The sequence below is a fragment of the Chiloscyllium plagiosum genome, unplaced genomic scaffold, assembly GCF_037043375.1.
Source record: "Chiloscyllium plagiosum isolate Xiang-an unplaced genomic scaffold, Cpla_swu_hap1 HiC_scaffold_2, whole genome shotgun sequence".
In the NCBI taxonomy this organism is placed as follows: Eukaryota; Metazoa; Chordata; class Chondrichthyes; order Orectolobiformes; family Hemiscylliidae; genus Chiloscyllium; species Chiloscyllium plagiosum.
In genome coordinates this window covers 85,085,460-85,097,631 of record NW_028270140.1, presented here as the reverse complement: position 1 = coordinate 85,097,631, position 12,172 = coordinate 85,085,460, and the positions used below count along the sequence as shown (strand labels likewise).

At 40.4% G+C, this 12,172-nt stretch overlaps 1 protein-coding gene across 8 annotated transcripts in view; it reads left to right on the top strand.

Annotated features, from left to right (window-relative positions):
• prr16 (proline rich 16) overlaps positions 1-12,172 on the top strand; it is a 248,938-nt gene that overhangs the window by 123,028 nt on the left and 113,738 nt on the right. The window contains exon 3 of one of the 8 annotated variants that reach the window (XM_087998290.1): positions 10,777-10,886. The exons of the other annotated variants lie outside the window; for them this stretch is intronic. The gene's annotated coding sequence lies outside the window, so the exon portion shown is untranslated. Of the gene's footprint in view, positions 1-10,776; positions 10,887-12,172 lie in introns of those variants that run through there. 8 annotated transcript variants of the gene reach the window in all.

Sequence of the window (12,172 nt, the reverse complement as noted above, 5' to 3'; positions counted from 1 at the left end):
AGAATCGACGTTTCGGGCATTAGCTCTTCTTCAGGCTAATGCCCGAAACGTCGATTCTCCTGTTCCCTAGATGCTCCCTGACCTGCTGCGCTTTTCCAGCAACACATTTCCATCTCTGATCTCCAGCATCTGCAGACCTCACTTTCTCCTCAAGGGCTTGGAATGCCCTACCTGCCAATGTAGCTAACTCAGCCACATTAGGGAGATTTAAACAACTCTTGGATATGCACACAGATGACGATAAGATCGTGTATGGGGACGAGCTGAGAATAGTTCACAGGTCAGTGCAACATCGAGGGCCGAAGGACATGTTCTGCGCTGTGTTGTTCTATGTTGTATGTTCTAAAACTGCGAAAGAGAACTTTCAAAAAATAAACATTTTTACTGAGAAATTAAAGAAAATACAGACAGAAGGTGTGTTATATTAACTTGAAGCAGAGCCCTATAAACTGCAGTTGACATTTATTTTTACATGTAATTGACACTTGGAAAAAATGCAAATTTCCTCCATCCTTTGCACTGCTTCCTTGTTATGACAGATGTCATACTACTTGAGCCATTAACTTTCTCCAACCCCAAGCATAAGCTGTGAAAGAATATTCTGTATTCATCTAAATTATGCTCAATGCAGCAATGACCAACTTCACTATTTCTGATGTTCAGCAGCTTTTTAAAAAAATTCTGCATACCATCCTGTATTTTTTCATGGCTTCATAAGCTTCAAGAATTAATGTTCTAACATCTATTGAATAAGTAATGATATAAAGAAGGAAGATAATCTGACTCCTGCGCTATGATCTGGAACATTTTGCCCTTGATGACTTATTTTAGCCATGTTTTACATTCTTGAACACGGTACGAAGACTCCCCAGAGGTTTTGTTCATTGTTCACTCATAGTGATCGCCACAAATGTAATTTCTATGAAAGGGAGCAATAGAATGGGGTGTATTTTCTAAGTGTCAATGTTTTTCTAATTGCCATTAGTCTGTGAAAAGTTGTATCAGGGCCAGTCTTTTGGCTTCTTCCTGCACAGTTAGCACAAACTGGCTTCTGAACAAATCTCCCTGCTGTTTAAAATGTTTAACTGCATCTCCAATGTGCAGTTTCAGTTGAATTTGGTGTTTGTCCAGGATACATCATAAATTCCAGAGAATGGGAGGGGGTATATAATGAACTCTCAAACCATTTGGAAATGGTTTCCTTTCATATTGTCTAAACAGCCAAAATTTCAATATTACAATATGACGATCGAATAAATATATTCAGACCATCCAGTTTTCCAAACAAACTGTTGGTTACCTTTTTTAAGCTGGACAATCTTGTAGAAATGGCTTTATTTTAGAGTTTAGTTCTCATGATTGTGGATGGATTAAGAAGCATCTAATTAGAGAGTTCAGGCGATGATTCAGACAATTTAGGAATCTGAATATTCAGAAGAGATAATGAAGAGTCAAATTACGGATCTACATATTCACACCAGGCACTGAATAGGCAAATACTCTCTTCTATCCTGTGTAGAATTTAGATGAATATTCAGAATAAATTGTGATGGTTTTTAATGATATTTTGCAAAAATTATATAGTACATTTTCACCTGCATGTAGGCAGATAGGTAAGAATATTTGCTGTTTTGGTTTGAGGGTTCTGTGTTCCTTATTCATGGTGAAACTATTGTCATTGAATTTCTACATTATGTGGCGTTTGCCTGATGAGCTTGTATGAATTGGTAAGGAGTCACTAATCAGAATGAGGGTCCCCTTTGTTTGCAAGCTACCAACAATATTTTAATGGTAAAATTACTGATCATAATATGCTTAATATTCTGGTTTACACAAATGGCAGTGAGCAGCACATGGCTCCAATCTTCCAGACACATCAACAGTTTGCTTTGTCACAGCTGACTGTCAGCAGAAATCATTTACCAAGTGTAAACGGTGCTTAAACTAGAATTCAGCAGAGGGGCAGCCTACACCTAATTTATGAAGGTATTGATCTCACTGTCTGGCAGATGCAGCCTTTTTTTTCAAGTTTGATGACTAAAGCAGGATATGAAAATGACTATAAAGCAGGCATTAGAAGCCTTGATTATGCAAATTAACAGAATTGTTGAGTTAATTTTTTTATGTGCTAATGCATTGAGTGTAGTGGCACAGTGGTTAGCACTGCTGCCTCACAGCGCCAGAGACCCGGGTTCAATTCCCGACTCAGGTGACTGACTGTGTGGAGTTTGCACATTCTCCCCGTGTCTGCGTGGGTTTCCTCCGGGTGCTCCGGTTTCCTCCCACAGTCCAAAAGATGTGCAGGTCAGGTGAATTGGCCATGCTAAATTGCCTGTAGTGTTAGGTAAGAAGGGGTAAATGTAGGGGTATGGGTGGGTTGCGCTTCGGTGGGTCGGTGTGGACTTGTTGGGCTGAAGGGCCTGTTTCCACACTGTAAGTAATCTAATCTAATCTAGTTGGGCAGAGAGGAAATCTGAGTCTCTCTCCGTACTGTGCAGTTTTTAACTCCATAGTGTGTGACTTTTTAGTCTGACAGACTGCTAGGATGTCAAATTGACATCCATCTGAAAACTTCAAAGAAGGCCACAGGGATGGTAGGCCCAAACCCTGATCCCCAGAGTTGGGGAAAATGATCTCCAATGCCCGGTCCCTTCCTGGGAAGGGATCAAAGCCTCAATAAGGTTCCAATTCTTGACGACCAGGGTAGGAAGAAGGGGGTATCTGATCCCTGCTTTCTGTGGGTTGGGCATGTTTGCCTTGGAGCAGGGTGCCTTAGAACTAGGGTGGAGCACTTCCAATCATCATGGCCCTTGGTAGGTTAGTGGAATAGTATAATCTAGGATGACAGAATAAGCACTTAGAGCTAATGGAATGCCATCCCTTAATCTGAGGAAAATTGAATATAGAAGTAGTAAGGTTTTATTTCAGTTTTAGAGCACACTGGTGAGATCACATCTGGGAGTACTGTATATAGTATTGATTACCTCATTTAAGGAAGTTTGCAAATGTGTTAAGGCAGTTCAGAAAAGGGAGACTAATACCTGGTAATGTTATGTGGAGAGAAAAGTTGGACAGGCTAGCCTTATATACACTGGAGTTCAGAAGAGTTTGAGTGGACTAGATTGAAACATAAGATCCCAAGAAATCTTGATGGGGTGGATGTGGATAGAATGTTTCCTCTTATGGGGGAATCTAGGAACAGGACTTTTTTTAAAAAAAAGGGGTCACCCATATATGACAGAGTTGAGGTGAAACATTTTAACTCAGAGAGTTTTGAGTGTTTGGAACACTCTTCCAGAAAAGGTGGTGGCTTTCTCATTCTCTGAATTTATATGCTCACATGTGATAGCACTTGCCTTCTGCTTCAGCCTGTTCTTGGCATCCTGCTGTTGTTACCTTTCTTGGGTTTGGAAAATGCAACTGGCAAAATAAGTTAGGCATGAGACATCTCACCTCGTTTTTATATTTAACATGCAAAGCCAACTCCCAAGCACAGGTCAGTTCCCTAACTTCTCCCCATTCTCAGTTTAAAAAAAACGTCAATATCATTGCCCTTTTAAATTTCTGACTGCAAGCATTTTCCCAACCACTTATCCACATTGTAATTCCCAGTCCATTAAATTATACAATGCCAAAAGAACCAATACAGGAGAGGAGATGGCTGAGTGGTATTTTCTGAACTGTTAATCCAGAGACTCAGATCATGTTCTGAGAACTCAGGTTTGAATCCTGCCAGGCAGATGTTGGAATTTGAATTCATTTGTAAAGAAATTCTGGAATTAAGTGTCTAATGATGAGCATGAATCCATTGTCAAATGTCCTTTAGGGAAGGAAACTACTACCTTTATCTGGTCTGGCCTACATGTGACTCCAGATCCACAGCAATATGATGACTCAAATGTCCTCTGGACAATTAAGAATGGGCATTAAATGCTGCCTAGTCAGCAACACCGTTATCCCATGAATAAATAAAGAAAACAGAACACTGTGTCTGTACAAACTCTTCAGAGAACCACGCAATTAGTAACACCATTATCCCATGAATAAATAAAGAATGGGCATTAAATGCTGCCTAGTCAGCAACACCGTTATCCCATGAATAAACAAAGAAAACAGAATACTGTGTCTGTACAAACTCTTCAGAGAACCACGCAATTAGTAACACGCTACGAAATTGGGCATATTTATCCAATTCCCTTTTGAAAGTTACCATTGAATATGCTTCCATCACCCTGTCTGACAGTATGTTTCATAACATAATAGCTTCCTGTGAAAACATCTTTATCCTCATATCTCTCGTTCTTTTGTCTATTATCTTCAACCTGCATGCTCTGATAGTGATCTTCTGCCAGTTAAACAGTTTCTCCTTAAGAATGCTATCAAAATCTTTCATAATTTTGTATGTATCTATAAATCTGTCTTCGACCATCTCTGCTCTGAGGACGACAAACCAACATCTGACATCCTTGGTGTGCTTCCTATAAATTTCCCCTGCACCTGTGAACTCTTTGTAATTTTGTGTTGAAAGTTTTCTAGAATACCCAAACTGGATCTGAAAATGTAATTTACAGCAAAACTCAGCACCATAAAAACCAGAGTACTCGACAAACCACAACATCCACTTTCCTCGATAAAATAGATGTAGTAATGATTGTAAATACTTTTTGCATAGTATTTTTCTTCAATATTAGTTAAGTCCATGGGAATTATTATTTGCAGATTAATTTGTTTCTGATTCCACCTTTGGTATTTAACTGAAGAAATATTATTTGAAAGAGAAATGTTGAATAAGACCACTTGCTGTGGAAATGCAGTCGCAGTTGTGGTTGAAGATCAGCCTGCTGGGATAAGACCCCACCTCCCCACCGCCCCCACTATGACTATACTTTACTGCTTCTATTTTTATTTTCTTTATACAGGCAGTTGAACCTGTAACCTTCCTAAGCTGTAGGAATAATTTCCTTCACAATCAGGAAACTTGGTGCCTCCTGTATTTGCTCATCAAGGCAATATTGTGAGATTCAAGCAACAATGAGTATGTTATTCTTTCAGAAAATTAAACTCATTAACTAGCATTTTTCATTTATTGATACCAATGGTTTCCAGTGCATACTGGATAATATGCATTTTACTGTGTAAAGGTTTGTCATAACTTCCTTTCTTGTGTTTTCTCTAATCATGAAACCACAGATACAGCATTTTTAACAGCCTTATCAACTTGTGCTGTTACCTTGAAAGAAATGTGTACGTACACACCCAAGATTCACTATTCCTGTCCCCCATTACATTTGTGCCTTTTAGATTATACTGCTTCTCCTCATTGTTTCTCCCAAAATGCATCACTTCACTTTTCTCAACATTTAAGTTTAATGCCCAAGTCACTAATTTATTTCTCCTAAAGTCTACTCCTATCTTCCTCACTGCATACTATATTTACAAGATTATTTTATCCTCTGAAAACTTCAAAATTATATCTTGCATCCAAACCGAGGTCATTAATATTTATAAAAAGCAATGAGTTGTTTCTAGTTTGAACCATTCTATATTAGTGTACAGACCTAAAAACCAACTATTCATCAATAATCCTAATTTTCTGTTTTTTAGCCTATTATAATCTATGTTGTCATTGTACCTTAATTTTACATTTCAATTTTGCTCACATGTCAGTTATATGTTTTTTTTTAAAAAATGTCTTTTGTAAGTCCATATACCAGATATCAATCATATTACCTGAACCATTTCCTTTTCTTCATCATAGGTCACGTTAGTAAACCATAATCTACCTCTAACACACTATGCTCCCATTCACTTCTTAACTCAGATTTTTCCATATGACTATTCTTTTTATCTTTGCTTATCCTTAATAATATACTCTCTAGCCACATTGGGCTGAGTGACCTGTGTTTTTTGGGCATATCTTCCCCCTTTTGTGTATGTGTGAATCGCAATCCACCAGATCTCTGGCACTACTTCAATATATAAGGAGGATGGAAGAAGAAAAAAGACTGTCTTGCAAAAGAAATGTATTTTGGCCCTCTGGCACATGTCACTATTATTTTTATAACAACTAACACCACAAATTATGTGTATGTTTAGTTATTCATGCAAAGTAAATGTCCTAATGTGGATGATTTGAGATTTAGAAACAGCACAGAATATTTATTTTTCTCTATTAGATTATTCATCCAAATTTGTTCTCATCATTTGTAATGCACTTATAATCTACAATACTGACTGTTGTGCTTTTACTCAGAATTGTGTTTATATGATATGCTATTTTTGGGACAAGGCTTTTCACTGAAGCAGATGCAATTACCATAATTATAGAGTGAATAATTGTAGGTTATTTTGTTTGTGTATAGAATTAACCCTTTGAAGGGACTACACAGTGCAACTGCACTGTTTTTTCTCAGTAAACACAGCAAAAAAAAAACTGAAAATGAAAAGCGAACACATCAGCTAGTTCCAGTGATCTTTTTGTAAGATGGCATCTTCATCATGAGCATTCAATGCATTCAGCGAGGATTTGATTTCTTGAAACATCCAGCCTTCCAGCATAAGCTCAGTGGTTTTATGTTGATACTTTGGTAGCTCTCCAAATTTTACAACCTTTTTTTTAGCAGTAGAACATATAGTTTAGTTAATCCTAGCTCTGTTACCAAAGATTGGGCTGACCTATTTGTTTTCTTTCCACAAACCTATGGTTTGCTGCTAAATCCTTCCTTATTAAGAGTGGATGACTCATCCACAAACATATGGACATTGAAAATTGGAGCAAACCCATTTGGCCACTGCTAAGAAAATGAGATCTTGGCTCATCTTTGAGGTCTTAACTCCACTTTCCTGTTTGCCTCTCCAGAACCCTTACTCCCTTATAAATCAGACATTTATTTAATCTAACTGTGAGTACAGATTTTTAAAAATTGTTTCATTGGAAGTAGGCATCAGTGACAAAGCCAGAATTTGTTACCCATTATTAATTGGCTTGAACTGAGTAGCTTGAGGGTAACTAAATGTTAATTCCATTGCTGTGGGTCTGGAGCTGCTTGTAGGCCAGACCAGGTGAAGATGGTAAATTTTCTTCCCTCATGAATATTAATTGACACTGCCTCTACCACACTTTAACATGGTGCATTCTAAACCCTAATCACACACTGCACAAAAATATTTCTTCGCACATCATATTCAACTCTTTTGTAAATCTTTTAAAACCTGGGTCCTTTTGTTCTTCTTTTATTTATGGACAGAAACAGTTTCTCCCTATCTACTTGTCCAGACCTCTTGTGATTTTGGAAACATCAATGAAGTTTGCTCTTACCCTTCGGCTCTCTAAGGTTGATTATCACTGCTTCACCTATTCGTCTTCATTATTAGAACTATGCTTATTTTTTTTTCTGTACTCCCTCCACTATTTTCACATTCTAGCTAAAGAATGGCGAACAGAACTGTGCATACTATTCCAGCTGAGATCTAACTTTCACAAGTTCAGCATACCTTCTCTGCTCTTGTAATCTCTCCATTATTAATAAATCCTAAGATACTGTATTCTTTATTAACCACTGAGTCTTAACTTTTTCTGACACCTTTGATAACTTTGCACACATGCAGCTAAGTCTCTCTGCTTCTGCGCATCCTTTTGAGTGATACCTTTATTTTATACAGTCTCCTCATATTCTTTCTACCAAAATCTATCACCTCATGTTTCTCCACCAACTTCACTAATTACCTACCTCCCCCCTCCACGAGCTTATCAATGTCCTGTTGAAATTCTGCATTGTCTTCTTCATGGTATACAATGCTTCGAAGTTTTGTATCATCTGCAAACTTTGAAATGATCCTCCAGTCTTAGAGATGTAGAGCAAGGCCTCTAATACCAACTCTTGAGGAACCTGACTACATATTTTACAAATAAAAATCTATTAACCATTCCTCTCTTCCCTGTCAGTCCTATTGAATGGCAGATCAGGCTTAAGGGACCAAATTGCCTCATGTTGTAACTATTTTTATCGCCTTTTGGTTCTGTCACAGCTCATTTCTTAGCAGAATTGAAATGCAATTACCAATCACTGGAATATTCTTCCTTGTTGATTATTGTCATGAATGTTTCTTCTGTACGGTTCTTAAATCTTCAGCCCTTTTGCTGATTGTGCTGTATGAGTATGTGGGAGGCGGGGTCAGGGTGGTGAAGTGGGGATAGGTGAAGTCAAGTAGAGGGTACGGCCTGGATTGGTCAATAGGAAGAATGAATCCAGTTGGTGGCAGGGAGCAGTGGAAGGGATGTGGAGGGGCTGGGAAGGGGGTCAAGGGATGGGAAGGGAGGTTATTTGAAATTGAAGAACTCAATGTTGAGTCCTCCGTGCTGCAGGCTGAAAAATGCCCAGATGGAAAATGAGGTGTTGTTCCTCCAATTTGTGGTGTGGTTCGTTGTGGCAATGGAGGAGGCCAAAGGTGGTCATGTTGGAAAGGGAGTGGGAAGGGGAATTAAAATGGGTGGTGACTGGGAGGTCTAGATGGCATTCGGGCATAATCCTGGTTTACACTTGGTCTCCCCCATGTAGAGAAGACCACATTGTGAGCACCTGATGCAGTAAACTAGGTTATTAGAGAGGCAGGTGAACCTCTGTCTCATCTGGAAGGACTGTTTGGGGCCCTGGATAGAGGTGAGGGGAGAGATGTACTGGCAGGTTTTCCAGTTTTTCCGGTTGAAAGGTAAGGTACATGGGGGGTTCGGGGGGGGGGGGGTTCAGTGGGGAGAGTGGCACAAACCAAGGACTGTTGAAGGGACTGGTCCTTGCAGAAGGCAGAGAGCGATGGGGAGGGGAAGATGTTCATGGTGGTGGGGTCTAGTTGGAGTTGGCGGAAGTGTTTAAGGATGATGCGTTGGATGCAGAGACTGGTGGGGTGGGAGGTGTTGTCTGAGCAGTCAAATCAAATCTGCAGTGAAGCCTACTCTATAGGTTGACTATGCCAATTCATTACACTGTATGAGCTGCTGCCAGCATCCTCTTTAACTCTAGGAAATTACAGGGTCACGCTGGTCTGGTGTGGTAGAGAAAAACCACTTCCTGACCTAACTTTAAATGAACACACAAGACCTCAGGCTCGCAGAAAGACAATCGACAGTCTTTCACCCAGTCTTCCAATCAGATGAGCATATGTTCTAGAAAAAAGTGAAGCCTTTAGATCGCCAGGGTTTCTAAAGTCAGAGTCATCGCAAGGGTTGGGATAATTGTAAATGTAATCATGTACACTAATGTATAATATAAATGATGAGAATAAATGCTTCGTGGGGGGCTGTTGTATATGGAGTTGAAATATTTTATACCCAGGGTACCAGGATGATTGGAAATGAACTTGTAGGCAGAAGAATTGTGATCTCAAATGAGTGGAACTTAAAATCTGGTCCTGTTCAAAGTCTCTTTAACAACGTGTTTTGTATCAATGTACCCTGTAACTAATTGTGATAATGCAATAAACTAGACTTTGTTAACTATAGAGACTGTTCTAGTTGGACGAGGCAAGCAAGTCCTGTAGTTTGTTACACCGAGTGAATGGTCACAACCTTCACTATGAGCAGCATCTTGTACATTGTGCTGAGTGGGTGTACCCAGAAAACAGGAACAGGAGTCTCCAAAATATCGTGAAGAGGGAGCAGCTGGCAGTAAAGGTCACACTCACAGGACAAAGGATGCAGCCAGACGAGGTTCCCATCCACTTCGAGGAGTATCACTGTACTTCCCATGAACAATTTTAACATAAAATACATCTCATCTCTGTGTTGAGATGCCTTTGCACAATCCAATCTGCTTCACTGTTGCCTGTCACTCCTAGAGAGGTTGTCAAGACTCCGGAACTTGCACCCTTCTGTTTGGAACAGTTGAGAGCTCACTCTCTGTACTTATTAGGAGTACAAGTATTGAGGCATCCAAAAAGGAAACTGCCAACAGGAAGATTCCGCTGTTGGCCGTGTTGTCAATAACTATCAATGGACTCTTATAAGAATCTCAGCGATTTGGCCTATGGTGAGATTTGTAGCAGAGTTGGGTGAGAAGTCCAGTGAGGCATCTGAGGGGCATCTCGCTACATCTTTTATGCATTTGCTGAACAGTAACACCAGCGTCTCCCTGGGCAGTGGCGAGTTACCAATTCAGAAGGACTGTTGCTTAGTAAGTGCCTTACTAATGGTACAACATCACAAAGGATTCAGAATGAGCACCTGGCAACTTTAGCATTCCTGATAAGGAGCTTATGCCTGAAACATCCACTCTCCTGCTCCTCGGATGCTGCCTGACCTGCTGTGCTTTTCCAGAGTAACACTTTGCGACTTTAACTGCCAGCTTGCTCTATTGGCCTCTGTGTTTAACACTGGACAATAACAACTCAGGTCACATTTCATGGGCATGAGTCACATCCAGTCCTTGTTCATGATATTGGTATCTGACATATAGCACCCTCTAAGAACCCAGAGTGTACATTTTTACTCCACTTACAGGATGCTTCTGCACTTCAACAGTGTACCTTGGGCTGCACTGGCAACAGTCTTTGTAGTGCAGCATCAAGGAAACTGTACATCCAGGGAAATGCATCCAGCTCTTAGAAAGGACCACCCATATACCTGGGCTGTACGCTTGCTGTCATAGTACTCACTGTGAGCTTGCCTGGATTCTCATGTCATCCCTGCCTTCTATTACATTGCCAAACCTGTTTGTGCTTTGCCCCCTCAGCCAGAGATATAAGACTCGTATTGCTTCAATCCTGCCTTTCTATTTAATACAGACTCAAAGGCAGGAAGTTTGTGGTGGTTGTCAGTGGGCCTCAGTCAAGTCAAGAGAGACAGCCTTCGTTCAGGGGGCTGCTGGCACAGAAAGTCAAGAGCAGCCTCTGGTACTAATCCAGGGCCTCTGAGGCAAAAAGTCAGACGATGGACACAGTCTAAGTCACGACGCTCAGTCTTTGGTAAGATTTTAAAGTGCATTATTAAGGATGAGATTGTGGAATATTTTGAAGTGCATGGTAAAATAGGGCTGAGTCAGTACGGCTTCGTCAAGTGGAGGTCATGGCTGACAAGTCTGTTAGAATTCTTTGAGGAGCAACTTAGACAAAGAAGAGCCAGTGGATGTGGTCTATTTGGATTTCCAGAAAGCCTTTGATGTGGTGTCACACAAGAAGCTACTAATTAAGCGTTAGGGCAAGTACTGGCATGGATAGAGGATTGGCTGACTGGCAGAAGGTGGAGAGTGTGGATAAAGGGGTCTTTTTCAGGATAGCAGCCAGTAACTAGTAGAGTTCCATACGGGTCTGTGTAGGGACCACAGCTATTCATGTTATACATTAATGATCTGGATGAAGGAACTGAGGATGTTGTTTGCAGATGACAGAAAAAAACAGGTGAAGAGACAAGTAGTGTTAAGGAGACAGGGAGACTGTTGAAGGACTTGTTGGAAATGGCAGATGGAATGCAATGTTGGGAAAATGAGAGGTTATGCACTTTGGTAGGAATAATCGGGGCATAGACACTTTTTAAAATGGGAAATCTGAAACACAAAGGGGCTTAGGATTCTTAGTTCAGGATTCTCTTAAGGTCAACATGCAGGAAACTGTACATCCAGGGAAATGCATCCAGCTGCAGAGCAGACTGTTCAGAAGGCAAACTTTGAAAGAACTAGAGTACAAGAGCAGAGAGGTACTGCTGCAGCTATATAAAGCTCTGGTCAGATTACATTTGGAATATGGTGAGCTGTTCTGGGCTTTGAATGTAAGGAATAATGTGCTGGAGTTAGAAAGGGTCCAGAGCTGTTTTACAAGAGTGAACCTGAGGATGAAGTTCTTGTCATATGAGGAGCATTTGAAGACCCTGTGTCGATACTTGATTGAGTTGAGAAAGGTGAAGGTGGGGGTGGGTGGGATTGCATTGGAACTTACAGAATACTGAGAGGCCTGGATAGAGTGGACTTCGAGAAGGTATTTGCATTGGTAGGACAGACCAAGACTTATGAGCAGAGCCTCAGAGTGAAGGGACACCCCTTTAGAACTGAGACAATGAGCAATTTCTTTAGCCAAAGGATGGTGAATCTGTGGAATTCATTGCTGCAGAAGGCTGTGGAGGCCAAGTCATTGAGTGTTTTTCAGACAGAGATAGATAGGTTCTTGATTTGTTAGGAGAAAATAGGTT